Source organism: Octopus bimaculoides, chromosome 12, assembly GCF_046866305.1.
Source record: "Octopus bimaculoides isolate indiv1 chromosome 12, ASM4686630v1, whole genome shotgun sequence".
In the NCBI taxonomy this organism is placed as follows: Eukaryota; Metazoa; Mollusca; class Cephalopoda; order Octopoda; family Octopodidae; genus Octopus; species Octopus bimaculoides.
Window position 1 is genome coordinate 67214532 of NC_142939.1, and position 24662 is coordinate 67239193.

At 38.5% G+C, this 24662-nt stretch overlaps 1 protein-coding gene across 6 annotated transcripts in view; it reads left to right on the forward strand.

Annotated features, from left to right (window-relative positions):
* The window catches only part of LOC106884485 (uncharacterized), a 99434-nt gene that overhangs the window by 8349 nt on the left and 66423 nt on the right, over window positions 1-24662 (forward strand). The window lies entirely within an intron of this gene.

Consider the following 24662-nt stretch of genomic DNA (forward strand, 5'->3'; position numbering starts at 1 on the left):
AATTTCTGGTCTGGTGCCAGTGTAAGACATCATTATTATGTATCAAACATCATGGAAATCAAAATGGTTGGCACCATTCCAAAGGAATACGAAGTGGTGACAGGAGTAATGATTAACCTGGACAGCTAATGTGAGCTTGTATTTTGGCACCTGAAGAAGCGAGTCCATATGACCAGCCAACACAGTAGGTAGTGGGGTGGGGACCGACACAGCAATTAAGTTCCTTGGGACCTCAAAGTGGATAGGCACGGGGACATGGTCAGGTTGTCCATTTGCTTTGAACATCCTCTGTTTGGAGGGGGACTCAGTATACTGTGGTTGTGATATGCAAACATGCTTTGAGGCTGCAGCATCTACAGACATTCCTTGACTGTGTACAGGTGTGATCCCCTTTTCAGCCATGTTTTTATCATAGCTTGTCTTTTTGACAGAACTGCAGTCCTGGACACCTGATATCTGGAAATTTATCAGGCAGCACTCTGCCAGCCAGTCAGGCAGTGCAACTGATGGAACTGCCATGTTTGTCACCCTTCTTGCCTCTCTTCAGTCCTCTGTAGAATGTGTATTCTATAGAAGACTGAAGACAGGCAAGAAGGGTGGCATTTTCAGGGAACCCTTTGTAGTGAGTGAAGATCAGTTGACTGGGCTATTCTGGAGGGTTTTCAGTCTGGGGTCTATAAACCTGTTTGAGAAATCCATAGCACGGCAATGCTATAGGAGGGCATTACCAATTTAAGATAAACTCTACAGACATGGAAGTGTCATCGGTCAAGCCTGTCCGAGGTATGGAGCCACAAAATTGTTCTGCCTGCTTTTGTTTAAACATTTCTAACTTGTGGAGTTTTATCGAACAATTATTTTTGTATTTTGGAAGGGCCCATTTAAATATCAGCGGAATCATTTGGGAAGATTGCTCCACTGCCTTTTCTGGGACCAGAAAGAGCAGATAATTTTCCTCTATCTGCTGGCTAGAGCAAAGGCCAAGAACTCACTAACTTTTTCACTTAGAGAGCAATGTGAGAATGTTTGAATGGTTTGAAAAAATGATTGATCATCAAAGTTATTTATTGCAGTATACTCGTGCAGTCATTCTGGTGCTATATAACAAGCACCAATGCTGGGGCCATGTAAAGAGCACCCAGTACACTGTAAAGTGGTTGATGTTAGTAAGGGCATCCAACCGTAGAACCATACTGAAAGAGACAGTTGGAGCCTGCTGCAGCTCTCCAGCCTTGCCAACCTGTCAAACTGTTCAGCAGATGGTTGATGATGATGATGATGATGATGATGATGATGATGATGATGATAAAAGAGAGTGGAGTGGATTGATATGGACATTTAAACTGGATAAAACCTATGCCTGTAGAGAATATATACCCACCAAGTAAATGTAGAAAGTTTTGGATTTAATTAATTGGGTTAGATTGAAGAATAGTTAGCTCCATAGATAATATGGAAGATGCTGTATTGTAATTCTGTCCAACTCCTGCCAGGAGACATACAACATACACAGATATGGTAGATATCTTTAAAACAGTTTGAGTCTGCTCTGAACAGTGAAGGAAAGTCTAGTCCACAACCTGCTATTTTACTTTGGAGAAAGATATCTATGATACACAAGTTCATAGTTTCTCTATTTCACACCTCATATACATGTCTGAAACCATTATTTTTTTTATTTTATGTCTCTTGTCTTAATTAGTTTCAAGTTAATTAATGCACACGATATTCCCAGATGCTTCTTAGGAATGCTTGCTTGTATTCAGTTTTAACACAGTTTTCGAGTGCTTAGAATGTATAATCTTTTACTTCAAAGGAGATGGCATGGAACAGGTGTTGACCTTGTAACTAATGGAAAAACTGAACTGGTGCTGGTGCCAAGATTTGTTCAGCTAAAGATGGTGCTCCAGCATGGCCGCAGTCAAATGTCTGAAACAAATAAAAGAATTAAAAGAATATTAAACCTCCCAACACTCGAGTAGCCCACACTCTTAACCACTACGCCGTATGCCACGGGCTTATATGCCCATGGGCCCATGGACATATGGCATAGCGGTAAAGAACGCAGGCTACTATACTAGCCCCAAGATTCCAAGTTCGATTCCAAGCAGTGACCTGAACAATAACAATAATAATAATAATGATAATAATAACATTTAAAAATACCTTAGGAATGAGAACCCAGATTCGAAATTTCCTCAAAACACCTGAAGAAGGCTGGAGGGTATATCAACCGAAACGTTGTGTTAACAAACAAGATGAGGACAAATATCAGTTGAATGTAAATAATGTACATAATTCCTCATCTCTTAAATATAGAAAGTTGACCTTGGTGGGAATTGAACTGAAAGGGTAAAAGAGCTGGAAGAAATGCTACTTTCTTCCAGCTTTTGGTCCAATGGGGCTAACAGTTCTGCTAGTTTGCCACCTTTTTTTGTGCGAACATTAGGCCTTCATAATTAATAGGGATTATTTAATCAGGTATGAAAACTTAAAATGGGAACATTGGTGAAGTTGAAACATTTTAAATAAGAAATCCCAAAGTAAACCTCAGGTTCACTGAGAATATTCTGTAGTAGGTTGGCACTGGTCACAGAGTTTTGGTAAAATATCTTCTAGATGAATCTATGAAGCAGTTCTTTGGTGAAAGATGGGCAGTAACTGTAAAACTGACACTTCTTTACGCATCTGTTATCATCCAAGCACGTCTGTACCAATGCTCTCATCTCTCTTGCACACCAAATCTGATTTACAATATCATCTTCAGTACCCTATGTCTCTTTCTCTTTCCTTCTCTCTCTCTCTCTCTCTCTCTCTCTCTCTTTCTCTCAATCATTCTCTCACACATATCTTAGTGCTTATTAAGGAGTTTGAATATCTGACTGGCCCTCGTGCCAGTGACATGTAAAAAGCACCTACTTTACTCTAGGAGTGGTTGGCGTAAGGAAGGGCATCCAGCTGTAGAAACTTTGTCAGATCAGATTAGAGCCTGGTGCAGCCTTCTGGCTCGCCAGCCCTCAGTCAAACTGTCCAACTCATGCCAGCATGGAAAGCGGACATTAAACGATGATGATGATGATGATGATCTATGTATGCTGTATGTCCTTTCACTTGTTTCAGTCATTGGACTGCAGCTCCCAGTACTTATTTTTTAAGTCTATCAACATCTTTTACTGAACCGCTAAGTTATAGGAATGTAAACAAACCAACATCAGTTGTCAAGGAGTGAGAGGAAACAGACACAAACATGAAGACACATGTATTATATGCAACGGGCTTCTTTTAGTTTCCAGCTATGAAATCTACTCTCAAGGCCTTTGGTCAGCCTGGGGTTGTAGTAGAAGACACCTGTTCAAAGTGCCATGCAGTGGGACAGAACCTGAAGGCATGTGATTGGGAAGCAAACGTCTTACCACACAGCCAGTGCCTGTGTCTGTTTCATTCAATTACTATTCACATAAGTCTTGATTGCAGGAAAATGAAATCACTGTTTCCTTTGATCTTTCCTAATAACTACTATTTGTGTGGACCCTAAAACTTGTGGAGTGGAAATGGGGAGTTGTAGAGTTATGCCTTTACCAAAGTAAGGTAAACAGTTTTATTGGATTGAATTCCCTGGGTGAGCATATCACTACCTTCTCTATAACATCCACCATCCTGCGGAGTGTTGTATGAAAATATTGAGCTGTAACTCTAATAGTAGCCACATGTTATTCCTCATAGATTGAATTACCAAAGTCTGTCGGCGACATATGGAAATAGAATCAGAAACACTATAGCAAGACTGGATTGGCGGAGCAGTTATGTTGTTTGTCCTTTTGTTACAGACACATGAATAAAGCTGTAGCTCTCTGCTGTTAGCATTGATAATGGCATGAAAATTAAAATTAATCTGTTGTTATGACTGCACACATCATTTGAAGATAATCTCTTCTTTTTTATTTCTACTTAGTGCTAAGTGCCGAGTTGTGGTACACTTTTATTGAGCTGAGTTTTCAATCTGCTTATTTCTCAATTATAAACATCATTGGTACCCTGGTCTATAGTCTCAGTTATATCACCATTGATATCCTGATATATTTTCCCAGTTATACACATCATTGATACCCTCTGGAAAGCCGTGGCTGTCACATAATCAATAGTCCTCTATTGGCTTAGCTATCTGAACGTTTAAGAATGTATGTCATGCTACCTACACAGAACTGGGTGTCCATTAAACACACTTAATTCTCAAATGATTCAGGCCATCTAACTATTGGTAGCTTCTCACCAAATACCAACAAATCACTACTGTAGCATTTGTTGAGTAATTTATTAGCCTGAGTTCAGTTCTTATGGAGGACTGAGCATTTCATACACAGCTAGATTACATAAAACCCCCTCAGTGGTTCTCTGTAAGAAATACACAATAAAAGCTTTTAGACGCTTGCCAAATTTTGTAAAGTTATGGAAGAATATTACAAACATACACTAATATTTATTGAACAACCCTGATGGAACAGAAAGTAAATTAATGTCTGCAAGAAGGAATATAAAGTGCCAAACTAGGGGCCCTAAAGTCTGTCGCCTACTTCTCTTCCATTTCCACAAATTCCTCAACCGCAGTGTCATTTTTATTGGCAATTTGGATTTGGGCGTGTTTTATTTAAAAGACATACTCAGTGTAATCGACACAGTAATTACTCTTTCATCTGCTTTGATGTATTCTTATTGTCTATATTGATCAACTGATTCCATAATCTGGCTTTGATTCCCATTTTACTCACCTCCTTGATGTTACTCTTAGAAGTATGACCATTTATAGTTTCCATCTGTCTTTTATTATTAAACATTTTCATTAATTATTGATGCACCAAGCAGCGTGTTGTGGATAATGGAGATGGACTAAAAGTAAACATTTTCTATTTCAGTATTGATTTCCTTCTGAGTTAACTCCGTAGAGTACCATAGAGTACCACAGAGTCCAGAAGTATGTTGTCAGTGACGCCTGTCTGTGACCCATGCTCAACCCCCCCCCCCCTCCTGCTCCTTTTGATTTTCATTCTGTGACCACAAAATCATGAATGTGTATGAATGATTGCATCATGCCTAGTATATGACTTGTACTTATACTGCTCTGGTACAATGAAGGATTAAGTAGACCATGGAGGAATTTCAGCTGAGAAATGCAAGTCATTCAAGTAGTCTGAAGCATCTCGTCTAACTTCTTAACATTATTATTATTATTATTATGAAGTTGGTGAGCTGGCAGAGTTGTTAGCATGCCAGACAAAAATGCTTAGCAGTATGTCATCTGTCTACGTTCTGAGTTCAATTTCTGCCGAGGTCAACTTTGCCCTTCATCCTTTCGGGGTCGATAAATTAAGTACCAGTTGCGTACTGGGTCAATCTAATCAACTGACCCCCGCCCCCCAAAAATTTCAGGCCTTGTACCTTGAGTAGAAAAGATTGTTATTGAGGCCACTGACAATCCCTGTAACTGATTCTTACTTAAGCATTGCAGTGTTTTTTAAGGAAGGAATTATGAGGAATGTGTTGCATTTATGCTTCTCCCACTGGCATAAATTGAGGCTTACTGACTTGGTTTGTCAAGAACCTGACCCCCACCCACCCACACACACACACACATATACATGTATGTGGTGGTAGGGTGGAAGTAGGTAACTAGACCATGAGCACTAGTTTCATTTAACTGCCTGAGCAGATGTCAGTGATTGTCAATATACTGGTTGCAAAAGTGAAAGTCGTGACTGAAATAAGTGGTCATGTGACATCAACAGGACTTTGGTTGCCAATTCATGAATTATTGGCTGAGATATGTTCATAACTACACCTTAGAAGTAATTAAACACCCTGCTTTCTACACACTTAACCTCTATAGCTGACCCTCTACACTTCTCTGCAAATGTGTATTCCATCATCATTATCAATGTTGCTGTTTAACGTCCACTTTCCATGCTGGCATGGGTTGGATTGATTGACTGAGAACTAGCAAGCTGGGAGGCTGCACAAAGGCTCCAATCTGATTTGGCAAGGGTTCTACAGCTGGATGCCCTTCTTAATGCCAACCACTCTGTGAGTGTAGTGGGTGATTTTTATGTGTCACTAGCATGAGAGCCAGTCAGGCAGCACTGGCATTGGCCACGCTCAAATGCTGCTTTTTATGTGCCACCGGTACAGGTGCCAGTCAGGTGGCACTGGCATCAGCCACAACTACAATTTCACTCAGTTCAACAGGTTTTCACAAACACACCATATTACCGAACGATTGAAGGGTGCTTTTAAATGGGCCCAGTTATGTGACACTGGCATCAGCCACAACTACAATCTCACTCTGCTTGCCAGGTCTTCTCAAGCATGGCATATCGCCAAAAGTCTCGGTCGCTTGTCATTGCATCTGTGAGGCCCAATGTTTGAAGGTCGTGCTTCACCACCTCATCCCATTTCTGGGTCTACTTCTTCCCCAAGTTCCATCCACTGTTTGGGTGTGACACTTCTTCACACAGCTGTCTTCATTCATACGCATCACATGACCATACCAGTGCAATCGTTTCTCTTGCACACCACATCTGATGCTTCTTATGTCCAACTTTTCTCTCAGGGTGCTTACATTCTGTTGCGTATGCGCACTGACATTACACATCCAGCGATCATACTAGCTTCATTTCTTTCAAGCCTACGCATGTTCTCAGTAGTCATGGCCCATGTTTCACTGCTGTGTCGCATGGCTGTTCGCACACAGGCATCATACAGTCTACTTTTCACTCTGAGCGAGAAGCCTTTTGTTACCAGCAGAGTAAGAGGTCTCTGAACTTTGCCCAGGCTATTCTTATTCTAACAGCTACGCTCTCAGAGCATCCACCCACCACTACTGACTTGGTGACCTAGGTAACTGAAGCGATCAACTACTTCTAGTTTTTTTCCTCTGGCATGTGATAGAATCTGTTTTCTGTACATTTTTGATGTTTATTGCACCTGTGCATCTTGCACACACAAAAACTATATTCCCAGTTAACTTTCTTTTGATATTGCTGCACCTATTGTGCATGAAGCGTGATGCTTGAAAGCGCACTGCTAATTTAGTGAATAGGGAAAGCTTGGTTTGTAATGTTTGCAGTCGTGTACGCTTGTCAAGAGCAGGGCTCATTATCAACCAGTGGAGCCGCAAATGCAAAATATAAGCTAGTCCTAGAGTGCACAATGTTCCTAAAGGTCAGCAATGGTCTTCCTTGGTCACCAGTGGATGGTCATCATATATATACATAAATTTAAGTCACAATATATGGATTCAAGTAATTTGGTAAGAAAAGCTCATAAAGAAAGCTCCTTAATGTATCATTCTACAAAACATATAGAATATATAATACAAGAGAAAATGACAAGGAGTGTGTGTGTGTGTGTATATATATATATATATATATATATATATATATATATATATATATATATATATATGTATATATATATATACTCACATTATGTACTTTTTATATACGTGTGTAACATGATGATTGTTTTTCAAATCATTTATATGTATATATATATACACACACACACACACTTTGATTTTAGCTAAAACACAAGTGGCCATTGAGCTAAGAAGGGAGTGTGGTTTTAAATTGTTAACGATTTAAAAATATGCAATCCGAGTTTCCATAAGAGTGAAATTACAGACCATATCCTGAAATTAAGGGTTATACTTTACAATTTCCGTAAGCATGAAATCCCATAACCTGAGGTAGCCGTAATATGAGGGATGCCTGTATGTCTTTGGTAATATCTGCAGTCTTTGATAATATCTGCTGGGTTTTTGTTAGGAATATCCACTAAGTGTATCTGCCGTGAGACATCTATGAGGTGGTAACAAGAAGCTCCCAGGCTAGTTATGCTTAATACAAAATAACTTATTCACCTAAATTTTAACATGGCTCTCCTTCGAAATAGTCACCTTGCACAGCAATACACCAGTCCTTCCACTTTTGGAATCCGGCCTGCAAGTCGTTCTCCGTAAGTGAGTTGAGGACCTTCTGCTATTCACTCTGGATCTCAACAATGGTGTTAAATGGTGATATTTGAGCTGCATTTTCATTTTGGGGAAGTGATGTAAGTCCACAGGTGCTAAATCTAGCAAATAGGGCAAGTGTGGAAACAATATCATGCTGTTTTTGGCAAGAAACTCACAAGTCAGGAGAGGTTGGTCATCGTGAAGAATTCAGTTCTTTGTGCTTCACAGATCTGGTCACTTTCACTGAATGTCCTCCCTCGAACACTTCAAAACATCATTGACGGTCCTCCGATGGTCCTCAAAGAGCTGCTGATGAATTTTATTCACATTTCCGGATGGTGACGCTTGTGGCAGGTCTTTCAGATTGCTCATTGTTTTCCAGAGATGTTCTTCCGCTTTTCAAGCACCCATGCTACTTGAAACATTGTGTATGACCCATTGCCCCATCACCGTAAGTTTGTCGAAGCATGCTCAATGACGAAAAATCACAGACTACAGCATACATGTGATTACATAAACAGAAATTTCACAACTTGTGAAGTAAACACAGTGATATCATTTGGCACACTGGCTCATGAAAGTCACTGCTAGCTCTCACTGTGAATGCAACTGTGTGCTGCCATCTGTTGGCATGCTACAGAACTAGTCCAAGAGCTTTTTGATACCACCTTGTAACTTTTATTCTGTCGAATATTATTTATTTTTCTTGTTCATACTATTAAGTTTGGATGATCATAGGTCTTCCAACTGTGGTCAGCCCCTCTATTATTCAAACATACATTATCCAATATCTGCTGTTTTTAAATACAGTAAGGTATAATTTATGGGAGATTTGGCAGCTATTTCTAGTAGGTTCAACAACCATGTAGAGAGCCTCCTTTTCTTTGTTTTAATTGTAAGAGCCACTTGAGTGCTGGAATATGCTTTACATGTAGCCCCTAGTATGGTGCCTCAGTATTTGAAGTTCAAATCATAGTTAGTTGTTGTCACTGAAATAATTAAATGTTATATACTAATGTTAATGTGATAAAAAAATGATGTAACACACCATAGAGCACATGAATTAATTAATTCTAGATATAACTGTACATTCAGCCTTGCTCTAAAATAATTTTGTGGTTATAACCCCTGGAGAGAGCATGCTGCTCTGATAACTTAAGGATTGTGATTTCAACCTAGTTAGAAATACTATTTTGGAACATGGCTAAATACACATTCTTACTTAGACTATTTGGGTTATACAGTTTATGGTATGTGATGTAATTTCATTGGTTCACTTAATATCAGATATATGCGACTCTAATTCACTGTGGATTTCTGTAGATGTTAAGAACCTAAAAGAGTGTATGTGGCTCCAACTGAGTCGATGACACTTGACACCCAATTAGGACAAAATTCTAATCCTTTGCTTATTCAAATCTACACTTTCTCAAAATTATTTTAGAATCATTTAAAATTCACATAAATCCATTCGATATGCCACCACTTTTACAGAATTGGTCCTTTTCTTGTTCATAAAAAATTAGCCATATAATGGCCATGAGAGAAAAGTTAAGGTACCAGCTTATTAAGTGCTGGGGTCAGTTGTTTAGTCACTTGTTATACCCCTTGTTTACATTGTTTGACTCTGTTGCATCATCATTGCCATAATTTTCCATTCACTTTGCTGGCATCCATTAGAACTAAGCCTTTGTTTGAAGTTACTACCCTTGTAAATGGATCACAAAATATGTTTTGGTCGTTCCATTTGGAAATGGAAGGTGTACAGGCAAGGTATTATCTATGGCTTAATGTCCTTCCTAACACCCACCACTTCACACAGTGTACTAGGTAGATTTTATCACAGCACCAGCACAAGAAGGGTTGTTATGTCCTCAGCAACACTGAAAGAGTCCTCTCTCCCCCACATTGTTTCCGTTCAATAAAATAATACAGCATGCATTTAATAGAACATGATTGCTGCATGTTCTATAGAATAAGTTGTGGTGCTCAGTCATTTCACCAGAATACTTTTGAATATCTGACCATTTTCAGTTTTATTTATGCAGTCAACTCCGTTAGAAATGGTATCAAGGTCACAAACTCTTCAAAAACTAATGTTTTATATAATACAGAGAAATTAGTTGTGACCATTTCTTGGTGGGGTTGATGTCTCTCTGGATTGCAATTTGTTAGGTACGGGATAACATTGACATTTTGGGGTAGAAGGACTGAAGGTAGTTGTTAGCACAGGGACTGGGTGTGGTGGGTACAATATGAATGTCAGGAGGAGTGCTTGACTTGAAATAGCACAAGACCAGCCCTGAGGAGCAGTGGCCACTATATTGGCAGTAGAAAAGAAAAGAGTGAGGAGACATCACATCTATGTGCCAGAAGCTGGAGTGTGTTGGCAAGTGACTAAATGGAATTTTTTGATGTCACTTTTTTTCTAAAGTGACATCCAATTGTTGCCTGTACCATTTTATTATCTCTGGTAGTTGACCATGTCTTCCTGGTTCTGCTAAATGCTACCTTTCATCTTTTGTGTCTTTGACTGCATTCTTCTCTTGCTAGAATCTTTCTTCTTAGTTCTATGTCTTCTCAATTCAAACACATCTCTTTATCTCTCTTTAAACTTCTCACCTGTGAAACAGTCTCAGTTGTTTTATTTTCCTCTCAAGTCTCTTTGTTAATTAGTTCTTCCTTTTTAATTATTTTTTTTTACTTTGCAAAGAATCATGTTTCCTTGTGTTGATATTCTTGTCAATTAATTTTGAATTTCACATATCGCTTGGTTTTGTTGCTTTTATATACTCCGTTTTTGTCTAGTTCTGCTGTTCTGTTTCTTGATTTGTAACAATTCCTGCTTCTTTTGTTATTACACAGGCTGTTACATAAATTCAGTGATTTATATAAGAATTATTCATATCATTAGGGTTACTGCATTTCAATGCCAGCTTTACGCTAAGATAATTGCAATTATAAAGACATTTTCTATTATGTCCCTTCATAAAAATGATCATTAAATATGGCCAATAAAAGAAATCATTGTCATCATTAATATCGTCGTCGTCGTTGTCATTGTTATTGCCGTCATCATCATCGTTGCCGTCATCATCATCTATATGCATTCCAAGTTAGCTGGCCATATTTTAAGAATGTACAGATTTTAAAAATTGTATGATTTTTCAAGATGAGAAATGCGTTGGTTGAGAAATATTTACTGGCCCCAGCTATAAAAATATTAATATTTTTATTGGCACATTTCAATCAGCCATTCTGATTGGTTCCTTTTTCCTCCCCCCCCCCCTTTTTGTATCTTGAACAACTGGTTTGAATATTTTTAACAGGAACAACAATGAAATGTATCTTGCCTTATCTATTACGACTTCCTTTATCTCACAATTAGTCACTTCCTAATCATCATCATTAATTATTATGATCATGTTTTTAACACTTTCTGTGTATAACATTGTCTCTGTGCTGTGTGGTACAGTTGTGTTGTTGGTTATACACTCTGTATGTCTGTTGTATTGTGTGTCTGCTGTTCGGGGCTGTATCCTGTTGTTGGGGATTGTGTTTCATGGATGTTTCGTGAGGACAGTTGGTTGGTGCAATTGTTAGTGTTAGACAGATGCCTTGTAGTAATTATTCTCGCTCTTTGTGTTCTGAGTTCAAATCCTACCAAGGTCAATTTTGCCTTTCGTTCTTCTGAGGTCAATAAATTAAATACCAGTCAAGTACTGAAGTCTGTTCATCTGCTTCTTTACCCCCCCCCCTCTGTCTCTCTCTCTCTCTCTCTCTCTCTCTCTCTCTCTCAGCATCAACCTCACTGTGCTGTGAGAAGGGGTGAACCACCTACAGTGTCCTTTTCCTTCAATAAATAGGGATCAGGGATGAATTAGAGTAGTGGTTCTCAAGTGGGGTCCACATAAGATTTTGTTGTTAAAATTTTATTTTGTGCAATAAATTGATTATATCTTTCTACAATACACAAGATATTTTAACTAATTATTTATACAATCACTAATAATATTTAATTATAAAAATATAATTGGATTTATTTAAACACTGAATGGCTTTGGGGATCCATTCGCGTAAAATAGGAATCAAAGAGGTCCCTAGGCAAAAAACAGTTGAGAACCACTGAACTATTTCTAAGACGTCTCTCATCTGTTATTTTTCCTGCGTGGAGGTGCAATGGCCCAGTGGTTAGGGCAGCGGACTTGCAGTCGTAGGATTGCAGTTTCGATTCCCAGACCAGGCGTTGTGAGTGTTTATTGAGCGAAAATGCCGAAAGCTCCACAAGGTTCCAGTGGTGGCGAACCCTGCTGTACTCTTTCACCACAACTTTCTCTCACTTTTTCTTCCTGCTTCTGTTGTACCTGTATTTCAAAGGGACCAGCCTTGTCATGCTGAATCTCCCCAAGAACTACATTAAGGGTACACGTGTCTGTGGAGTGCTCAGCCACTTGCACGTTAATTTCACAAGCAGGCTGTTCCGTTGATCGGATCAACTGGAACCCTCGTTGTCGTAACCGACGGAGTACCGTAGTATTCTTCCTGCTACAAAAATAAGAAAACATGGCAGGCATGGCTGGAACAATGTGTTATTGAGTGGTGATTGTGTATAAGTGTTGCGTTGTATGAATTGGGTAAAATATGGACTGTGTTGGTGGTACTGTTGAATTGCGGAGTGTTTTGGGTTGGATGTCGGTTGTGACTAGTTGGGCTACTTTTTAAGGCTGTATATAGATTTGTAGTCCCTAGTACAATTCTTATGTTCTATGTCATACCTGGTGCCTCTGTCATGTTATTGCTATTGTATTTAACAGTTCACCTTGATCACTTTGTCAATCTAGACTGACATGTCCTAGATGTTTGTGGTCAGACAGTTATTGTGTACCATGTTTAGGACATGCTTGCATCATTTCTCATCTCTTTTCCTATCAAAGTGTCAATACTTTGCTCAGTAGACTTAACTACTAACTTAATCATGTCTGTGAATAGACAGAATTTTCAAGGACTGCTTTCCCAAAAATGGTGTTGTCAGTTGCCTCATGTTATTAATTGGATAATCAACAGTTGAGCTTAGCTTCTTCTCTTATTGTATTCTTCCTATAATTATTTGTAGCTAGGCTGTGATCCTTTTCAACTACTAAAAAGACATACTGCTCCTAATTTTAATCTAGAAGTTTTGAGCCATTGTTAGCTTTTATTTTAGTTTACTTTCTTTTTGATAAATCTTACAGAGTGTTGGCTTTGGTGTAGTTTTTCTCTGGTATATTGTGGAATTTATTTTTGATTTTCATTCTTTGTTATTTTATTTAAACCTCTTCTCCAGTATTGTCCTAATTTAAATCTTTTCCTTCCATACATTTGCTTGCTGCTAAATATTTCTCTAGTCCCACTGTTGTTATTTTATATTAGTTGTCTCTAGTATAGTGTATGGAATAGATATATCAGCTTTGAGCTGCTAGCTCCAGAATGCTGTTAATAGGTAGTTTAAGCTTTTCAGTTCACTAATCTTTCAGTTTATGCTGAAGCTATAATATGGCTAATGTATTTATAATATATCATCTTATTTCTAGCATTGAATAATACAGTTGTGTTAAATTTCTGTGTGTTGTATGTACACCTAACTATTTATATGTGATTCTGTTGTATGTACACCTAACTATTTATATCTGTGTTGTACCTACACCAAACTATTTGTGTGGTTCTGTTCTAATTCTCTGATTTTTAATACCTGGTTCTAATTTACTGTTTTCAGCTTTAGTTAATTTGACTTTCACTAGTTTTGGTACATTACTGTTATCTCAGTAGAATTCATGAACAACTTTTGGTAGGTTCTCCAGCTGGGTTCTTTGTAAATAAAGTCCTCCATACGGAGGAGATGGTTTATAATTTGGTCAACATCAAGCCAAATGAGATCATAGTCATGGCTAACGCCATTGTTGCGTGACTGGACTGTTAAAAGCACCCTTCAATCGTTGGGCAATGTGCTGTGCTTGTGAAGACCTGTTGAACCGAGTGAAATCATTGTCGTGGCCGGTGCCAGTGCCGCCTGACTGGCACCTATACCAATGGTACGTAAAAAGCACTTTTCGAGCATTGGGCCTCATGGAGGCAGTGACAGGTGACCAAAACCCTTGGCAACATACCGTACTTATGTTAACCTGTCAAGCCAAGTGAGACTGTAGTCATGGCACATAAAAAAACACCCACTACACTTTTGGAGTGGTTGGCATTAGGAAGGACATCCAGCCTTAGAAACCTTGCCACATCAGATCAGATTGGAACCTGGTGCAGCCCTGCAGCTTACCAGTTTTCAGTCAAACCATCCAATCCATGCCTGCACGGAAAGCAAACATTAAACAATGATGATGATGATGGTGCTTTCATTTTTATTATCTGTAAGATCTCACTGTCACCATAGTTGTTGTCATTTTGTTTTCCTTGCTGCCATAAGTTGGATAGTTTAACAGAATTTGAAATGATTCATTGGCTTAGAAGACCGTCTCTCGATCTAATGTCTTAACTTTGGCTTGGTTTTTATAGTTGGATTCCCTTCCTAGTGTCAACCACCTAACAGAGTGAACTGGGGGTATACTTTCATATATGCACCAGCACTATAGAGGTTGTCTTGTCTTTAGCAAGACTGATGAGCCCTCCCAAGCTCGTCATTGCCTCTGCTCAATTTGCCAACCACTTTACTGAGTGTACAGGCTGCAGTTTATTTTGACGCCAGAACTTGTGAGGTTTTGGCAGAATTTACAGTACAGTGAGTGGAAGAGATTTATTACGGAGGGAGGGAAGCATTACATATTCTCAACAGTGAGAATAGAAGAGAGCATGGTGACCGAAAACCAAGGGAAAGTGGATGAAAGTTGCAAGAGTTCAATCTCACCCTGATGTCCACTTAGACATCATGAAGGATAATGGTGGGAGTGGCAGGATATGGGGTGGTGGAGCTAACACACACACACAGTGTGCTTCTATACAGTTTTTTGTCTAACGATTGCATTCACTAGGTATAGTGTCCTCTATTCTAGCCTGGGGCTAGAATAAAGCGACTCAGAAAGGTATTACCTTGCTTTAAAGCATATGAGGGTTGGCAACAGAATGGCCTGCCAACTGCAGAGAATCTGCCTTAGCAAGTATCGTCCATGCAAGCATGGAAATGTGGATATGATGACGACATCGACAGCAGTGAGGGTTGGGCTGGATATCCTCATTTCTGAGATACCAGAGTTGACAAAGAACCTATGATCAATAATACAAACATGACAAAACAGTAGCACCTTGTTTCGAGTCAATCACACCACACACAATATTGCTTGTTTTACTAAAACAATCTGTTGTTTAAAACTCTTTAAATTTGTTTTTTAATCTAAAAAAACAAAAAGCCCCAGAATATATCGAGTAGGTTATTAAAGACTTTTATTTTATAATTGTATGAGTTTCTTTTGTCAGAGTTCTGAATGATATTAATTACAGTAATTCACATGGTTTCAGGTACTTCAGCTAGGATAGTTGTTATTTCTCAGCCTGTTTGTAGTCTCCATTGCAGTTTATATTTAAATTTACATCCATTTAATAATGTTGCCATATCATATTACACCTTCTCCTTGTACTGGCTAAATCTTATGCCATTCCCAAACTTCTTCTAGCCCCATCACTCACCCTGCAGTTCACCAAGCAGCTGTCTGACAAATCTTTCTGGGTTGTTGTTACCAGATGTGACATACAGACAAACAACAGCAACAACAACAACAATAATAATAATGATGGAAAGTGTGCCAAGTTGGTTATTTGCCTTGTTGAAAGTGAGGTCAGTGTAACCTGACTGATTAAAAGTACTGGACAAGAGGAAAGTAATAAAAGCCACCAGTGAAAAACGTCAGTGGCTCATGAATCTTAACACATTATTACAGACAGCCGGAACTCACACACACACACACACACAGACACACACACACACACACATGCATGACACACGTACACATGCCTAGCAGTAATAAATAACCTATATATACTATGTATGTGGCAAGTACCATACAATAAGTCCAAGTTTGTAAGCTCTGGGCAATCTGAGTTCATGACCTACTTTTAATTTCCAGAGGAAGCTATTTTCTTTCAGTGATACATTCTACACACGTGCACACACACACACACACACCAGTGGGGAACACTGTAGTGTAACTTAGGTCTGTTTGCTGTTTGTAACTATTTCACTTGCTTTGCTAAATGCCATTGAGAAATGTATGAACATCACAGCCCAGCCTAATTATATATAATGTTAGATATTATAATATTAGTTTGGAACACATGGAAGGAAGCTGGGACAACTGTTCTCATTATGAGTCTCTTTGTCTTTTCTGTTTCCAATTAGTGTTTATAATATGTAATATTAAATCATTCCTTAATAATGTATATATCATGATTATGTGTTTAAAATGTTGAACTAGTAACTTTTCTGATGATGAGTTCAAATCTTACTATGACCACCATAGTATTTTTTACAAGACTTATATCAGCCAAACTATTAATGATAGGAAAGTTAATATCTTATCTGGGGTTGCAAGAAGTGATGTATTTAAGACACTAAAGAATTTGGTTGTGGTGCTCCAGCATGACCTTGGCTGTGATGTCTGAAGCAAACTTATGAAGTAAATACAAGGCTTGTTCATTAAAGATTTCCCCTGACCCACTTTCGGTTATTGCAGGAAATGGAACTTGTACAGGTATAATCATACATGTCTCTACATGTTACATTGTATATTGCATCTTTCCACTAGTATTCGTTTGTCTTCTACAGCTGCTGAAGTGGACAAAGGTGTTATAATGGAGGCAGTTCAATGCAGATCAGTGATCAGGTTCTTATACTTGAAAAGTCATGCACCAAAAGAGATTTGTGATGAGATGAAAGAAGTTTATGGTGACAATGCACCATCATACGATGTAATCAAGCACTGGCATCGCCAGTTCAAATGTGGTCGGACATCAGTGGAAACGGCTCCTATTCCTTGATGATGTTACCATCCATAAAGTGGAAGTTGCCATTTTGGAGGATCACCACATAATTATTTGCCAACTAGCCCAAGAAGTGAAGATAAGTGTAAGGTCCATGGAAACAAAAATCATTCACGACCATTTACACAAGCTGAAGTTGTCTGCACGATGGATTCCCCAGATGCTCTCACCTTTTCAGAAGCAGGAACAAGTCAGTTGCTCCCAAGCTCTTTTGGCAATGTGCCAAGAAAATGAGAAAGAGTTTTTCAGCAGACTTATCACATAGGATGCAACATGGGGCCATCGCTATGATCCTGAGACTAAAGTCCAGTTGAAGCAATGGAAACATGATTACTCACCACCTCTCAAGAAGGATCATGTCCAACCGTCAGCAGGCAAGATGATGCTCACAGTCTTTTGGGACCAGCGTGGAGTAGTAATGGTGGATATCCTGGCAAAGGGCACCACAACTCACGGGGCATACTACACTTCTCTGCTGCAGAAATTGCTGGACGCCATCAAAGCAGAGAGGCATGGTATGCTGACCGAAGGAGTCTGCCTCATCCCAGACAACGTCCTAGTTCACAATGTGCACATTGAACAGATCAAAGCATAGTCCTGCAGCTATGAAATCCTTCCTCATGCCCCTTACTCTTGTGACCTCTTACCATTTGACTTCCATCCACTTCTTTCCAACCATGAAGTGTTTTTTGAAGGGGAAGCACTTTTCGGAAGGTGATGACCTTATTTCCGAGGTAGAGCCTTGACTCCAGACGCAACCTACCGACTTCTACAGAGGAGGTCTTCACAGCTGCATAAAGTGATGGGAGATGTGTGTCACCAGTGGTGGTGGCTATGTGGAGAAGTGCTAATAGTTATGCCAAGTTTTGTTTATCCCAGTCCTTGCGAAGTAGGTCAGGGGAAATCTTTAATGAACACCCTTTGTAAATGCTGTTAATGGAAGTTTGTTGCGTGATTTTTTAATTTACCTCAATTTCTATTGATGCAACTACATAATGTGTGTGTGTGTGTGTGTGTTTATCTATCTGTCCTGCCTTAGGAAAGATGCCAGTCTATCTCCAGTTTGTAATTGTGTTACAGTTGCCATCATGAGGAACTCACCTCCTCATCACAATGCCTTGCTACTGTATAGTTTGAACTATGACCAGCAAAGATGTCTTTGATTACAGAACTGACAAAGTCAGGGTAATACAGCATCTAGGGGCTTTCTTATTGGCCATAATTTCCTTTCCTATTGAGATTTCTTATTGCATTTCCTTGTCTGATGTTTTTCCAGCCTGTTTTTTTCATTCTTCATTATATGTAGGCTCCTTACATTGTCCTCTCATTGTCATAACATTGCCCTTGTGGCAAATAAGGTGTCATCATTGTCGTCATCATCATCACTCAGCTCTGTCTGCCTCAGGTGTTGTATACATGTTTACTCATCTTTTCATATGTCTTTTGGTATAAATTTATGACACTTTTGTTGTTGCCTGTTGGACCCTTTGTTTATTTTGTTGTTTCATTTATTACTAAGGTTGTCTGTTTTCAAACCTTACATTTTAGATGTTTCTGACTCCTCCTTATTCTTGGACAATTTTTCTAGGTCTTTCATGGAAATATATTTTATTGTGCTAGGTTTCAAAACCTCTATCTGTAAGCAACTGTTATTTTGTCAGTATATCTGTGAACAACATCAGGGAACTTTTCTTCTCCCTTTGTATACGTAGACATGTCCCAAATTCTTCTTCCTCTTCCATTTTTGGACACTGTCTATGGCATGCATTCATACCATCTGTTTGCCAATTTATGCTGTTGGCACAATTTCCAGTGCCTGTAGCTGCCTACTCTGTTGTAAATGTCAGTTTACTCAGGGGGTTTTTTTTTTTTTTTTTTCTGTTTTTGCTTGTTTTCCTTAACCTTTTTTGGAAACCACAAATAATTTGAAAATAATAAAAAAAAATTGATTCAATTCATTTAGTAAAATGACTTAACTTTTTAATGGTATATTAAGCTCTTTTAAGTTTTTACATAAAATTGTGATGGGAGGTTTTAATTCAATTAAAAACACTTTAAAACAGGTGTTTATGAACAATGGCTCAGGTGAGTTGATATCAAAAACACCCAATGAGTGAGTCACCTGTTTCTTTCTGCTCTCAACATATATCACAACTATTACAAAATGTCTGTTTTATAGCTTTTTTTTTTTTTTTTTTGCTAAACATACATTGGTCTTTATTATTCACTGATTTATTCGGAGTAGTGTCATCATCTTAGCCCAGATAAACCAGTATGTCAAACTAATTCCTCATCTCAGAAATTCAATCAAAAACTCTTTAGATATTTGATATATATTGATCTTACAGACAGACTTTAGTTCTGTAATCATTTCGTCTTGATCAGATATTAGGACATTGAATTTGAGCTACAGACCTTAGTGTTGTAAAATTATGGTCGTTTAACCTTGTGTCAGTTTTGGTGCAACAGTGGGATTTTGGGAAAATTTAGCTGCTAGTTTTAACAAGTCAAGTGATCACATAGTACCTTTCAGCACTGCAACCAGTGTTGGGATTTTTAGGGGTCTGTTTTGATTATTTGAACTCTGGTTGAGTACTGTCAAAACAGAGTTTCTTTTTCTCCAATCATGTCTGCCCTGTGTTTCTTTTTCTCCTCTCTCTCTCTCTCTTTCATTGTTATACTTCTCAGCCTCTTTGAAAATGGCGAACAATTATATCTCTCATGTTTCACAAACATCTCTATCAGCCTATTGTTATTCACTGCTGTGTATTTGCATTAATTGTCATTTTCTGTAGCAGTTTTCTTATTGAAACAATTGTCTTCCTCCATCTTCTCTGATAAATATAGTTTGTCTCTGTAGCTTAGAGGTTGGTATCATGGCATTCGCAGAAAAACAACAAAATTAATGGCAGTATCAAATGATGTCTTGAATTGTTTGGTTTTTCTTTCCAGTTTCATTAATTTGTTCACCTTCTTTATTAAAAGTTAGAAATTACATAATGTACATCTGACATATTGATGCTGATTACAATTAGTTCAGTCTTTGGTGTTCCCATCATCATCATCATTCTGAAAATTAGATGACAGTTATGCCATATAGTTTGTACACAGACATAAAATAATAATAATTTTAATGTAAAAGTCAATGAACCAGTCAACATAGAGGGAAATATGTTTATGTCTTATCTGTAGGGTCCATAACATTGCTACAGAGATCAAAAGACATCTTTTCAACGTGATTGACTTGATTACAACACCATCAGAATTTTGTTTGCAAACTATGAATATATGGAAGCCCATCATTGTCAACATTTCATGTTGCCATTTTGGGCCTCACATTTCTATTTATTTTATGTCACAATTTGTGAATGACTGCATTGTTGGTTACAATATTTCTTGTAGACCAATCACTGCTTCACTCTGTTTCCAATAGCAACAAGGACAGCAAAGTGTCAGCATCTATTTTATTTCTCTCTCTCTCACGTGGGTGGATGCATCTTCTCCACTACTTCCTGTAATCACTTATCTGGGTTCTTTGTGATCCCCTTCATGTGGTTCAACTTCTTGAGATGAGTTTTCACCATTTTGTCTCATGTCTTCTTAGGTCCCCCTCTGCCCTATGTCCCATCCACTTGGGGCACTTCTTCATACAGCTGACATCCCCTCTACCCAGCATAATCTTTTCTCTTGCACACTAAATCTTTTTAATTCCTCATATATATATATATATCCAGCTTTTTTCTCAGCTCATTTGTGCTCCACCATTCATTGCACATTTTGTGATGCATGCTTTCTTCATTTCTTTCTCACCTCCACAAATCTTCTGCATTCAAGGCCTACATCTCACTAACAGGCAGCATTGCACTTCTTGGTAACAAGAGAAACCTTTTGTTACCAGCAGAACTAATTAGCACCCAGAACTTTTTTCCATCCTGTTCTTCTGCAGTTTACTATGTTTGAAGAATACTCTGCTCCACTGCTATTTAAGTCACCAAACTAACAAAAGCTATCAACAACATGTACAGAGACTTGTGGGTATTTGAAAGAATCTATTTCATGTGTACTCTTACTGCTGACTGCTCCTGTTCATCTGCCTCATACAAAGGCTACCTTCTCAGTCAGTCTACCTACAATCCAACCACATCTTTTGCACATCCATGCTTTACACCAGGGTACACTATATGGAATTCCTAGCTGCTCCCTCCTATAAAGCACAACCATTTGCATGATGGTAAGATGGTCCTGTTTTCATTCCTACTTAACCCCTCAATTCTAGGTGTTGCTTCCCTTTCTAGAATTTCTTTTCTAAATCTACAAATTTAGGTCATCATCATACAAAAGTTCTCACAGACAGTCTTAAATTCTTCTGTTATAATCTAAAAAACTGTAATGAGAAGGAGATAGTTGAGAAAGGAGCCCTGATAGACATGTAGCTGCATTCTATACTCCTTGCTGAACTCATTGCTAACTCTGATCTTGCTGAATGCACCTCTCTACATGGCTTGCATGACCCTCATCTCAAGCCATTCGTCTACTCCTAACATCCTTAGAAACCTCAAGACTGCAGAGTGTGGAACCCTCTGTGGAACCTGCCATATAAACATACCCACACATGTTGGTGGCACGTGAAAAGCACCATCCAAATGTGATTGATGCTAGGCCCACCTGACTGGCTCCTGTGCCGGTGGTACATAAAAAGCACCCACTACACTCTCGGAATGATTGGCAATAGGAAGGGCATCCAGCTGTAGAAACATTGCCAGATCAGATTGGATCCTAGTGCAGCTGCTGGCTCTCCAGACCTCAGTCAAACCATCCAACCCATGCCAGCATGGAAAATGGACGTTAAACAATGATAATGATCATCATTATCATCATCATCATCATCACACACACACACACACATACACATTTATATGACAAGCTTCTGTCTAGTTTGCACCCATCAAATTTCATCCAGTGTGAAGCAATAGTAGAAGAGACTTGCCCAAGGTAGCACACAACAGGATTGAACTCCAAACCATGAAGGCAAACTTTTTAACTGCACAACCATGTCTACACTATCTGAATAAAAAATGCAATGGCCACCACTGGAATGGATTTCATCAAAAGTTTGCTGGATCATAGCTGACCTAATTTAAACAATAATGACCTGTTTACAGCCAGGTGGATTGAGCTATTGAAACTTATCTTAGTCACAGACACAAGGTGATAGCAATGACAACACAAAATACTGGCCTCTTAGCTGATTGTCCACCACTTTTGGTCAAACCTGCTGCTTTTAACAACATAGGAATGAAAGAGAATTGGCTTTGCTTGTAAATAGAATGTTCTGAGAATCTGACAAAGAGCTTTTCAGACAATTCCATGAGGAAATACACCAATAAACTGTAGATAGTTTCATAAAACTAAGCATTATCTATTTAGTATGAAGATGCTAAATAAAGAAAGACCTGCTACATAGGTTATTGTTTTTGGATAAGTAATGGAATAAGTAGTTTCTTAGTATATAAACGATGGTATTGCAGGACTGTGTGTGTGTTGTGTTGTGTTTGAAAACTGTATAGTTAATTTAAACAAATCAATCATCTTTTTAGAGAGGAGGTAAGTTGAAGCTGTGCCAGATGCAAAATAGTTCCAGAAGTCATGTGATTTCATTTTGGAATTTTGTTGGCTGCTGACCAAACTATCCAGTTATTCCAACCAAAGTGAAGGTTGTTGAAAATAGAAACTCTATGTTTCTAAGTAGGCTGGCTTATTCAGGCTAAAATGAAAGACAGAGAGAGAGAGAGAAAGAAATAAAAGGTTCAAGAAAGTGAAAAAATGAGAAAAGAAAAAAAAGAATAGCAACTGTTGTAATTAACGTAAAGTAATTTGGGTGGAGAATGGCAAGGAAAACGTTTAAAGACAAAATTAGAGAATAATTATAAATATATAAAGAAATAACTCTAATATTTTGAAATATGAAGAAAATCTTAAAATGACTGTTGGTTTATTGAGTCCACCATCTACAAGGATATGGGTGTGTGGTAGGTAAGAGAGAGAGGAGAGAATGTAATGTTTGGAAATAATACCATTTGTTTATTCTAGAGATGTGGAATCTATGCATCAATAAGGTTGTTCTTTGAGTCTGGCTGTCCTCAAACACTTGAGTGTACTATGAGAAACCTCACAGTTTACTGTTCTGTCCCTTCATCTCTTGTTACAGGTCTTGTCATCGGCTAAATCACTGCCTGACCAATCTTTCTTCAGGCAATCTGTCCTAATGTTCCAATGACCAAGAATTATCTGTTGTTGCTGGTGTAATTATATAAGAAGACTTGCCATTTCTTGATAGCCTTTAACTAAACAATTTAATCATCGTTGAGATATTATAAGTAAATATAAATATTAAGTCGAAGGCTGTTGTTTGGTTGCATTTGTATGGCATTGAGATGGTGGGGGGAGATGGAATTTCCATTCATAATGTGCTTCATAAGTTCAATCAATCAAATTTTTTAGTTTTACAAGCATGATTAAATGCTGTTAACTGTTTTGTTGTTTAACCATCATCATTGAACATCCGTTTTCCATGCTGTTATGGGTTGCATGGTTTGACAGGAGCTGGCAAGTTGGACAGCCGCACCAGGTTCCAATTGTCAGTGTAGGCATAGGTTTCTATGGTTGGATGCCATTCCTAACGCCAACCACTTTGCAGAGTGCACTGGCACCAACACAGGTTGTCTTTAACCCTTTCATTATCAACCCGGCTGAAACCAGTTCTGGTTCTGTAGTACAAATGTCTTGTTTTCATAAGTTTTGAATTAAAGTCTCCCATCAAACCTTAGTCACAATTTATGTTCCTAACACTAGCTTAATGATGACTAAGTTATTTTACTAAATTCTTTGTTCTATTTAAAGTAATTGAAAGATACACAGAGCATCTCGGCAGAAATACAGTAACGAGTGGGGTAGAATAGAAAGGGCAGCAGCTTTATAATCAGGGCTGAGAAGCTGATGAACAATAGAGGAACAGGAATAGGTTTCTTATAGTAGAGGAGATATGTGGCTACATCATTATATAAGGGTGGCTGGAGATAATGGGAGTGGAGAGGTAAAGATGGTGGTGGTGAGGTGTCAGGATGGACTCTGAAAATACAAAACAGTTAGGAAAAGAGAGAATGATGCCAGAAGGTTGGGTGCAATGTAGCGAATGGCAAAGAAAAGTGAGAGGAGTCAGTGGCAGATGTGGGAGGATGTTAGGAATGAAATAGGAGTGTCAATGAGAATTAGTTAAGAGGAGAGAAAAGGAGATAACTGGTGGCACAGAAAGGGTGATCAGTGGAAAACAAAGGTGGAGAGGGATTGAGAATGAGGAATGGATGTCAAAAGGAAGTGGTTCCTGCAAGAGAGAGAGAGAGAGAGAGATAAGTGGTAGGTGAGAAAAGTGATGAAATATTTAGTTCTACTCTCATTTAATTACAGCATTAGATTAATGCAGTGGTTAGTATAGTGATGGAAGGATGAACGTTAGAAAGATTAAAAAGTGAGGAAAGCCTAGCAGGGATAAATTGGGCATAGAATGCACATGCGTGTGTGCACGCGCGCGCGCACACACACACACACACACACACATATGCCTATATAGAGTTAAACGTTCAGG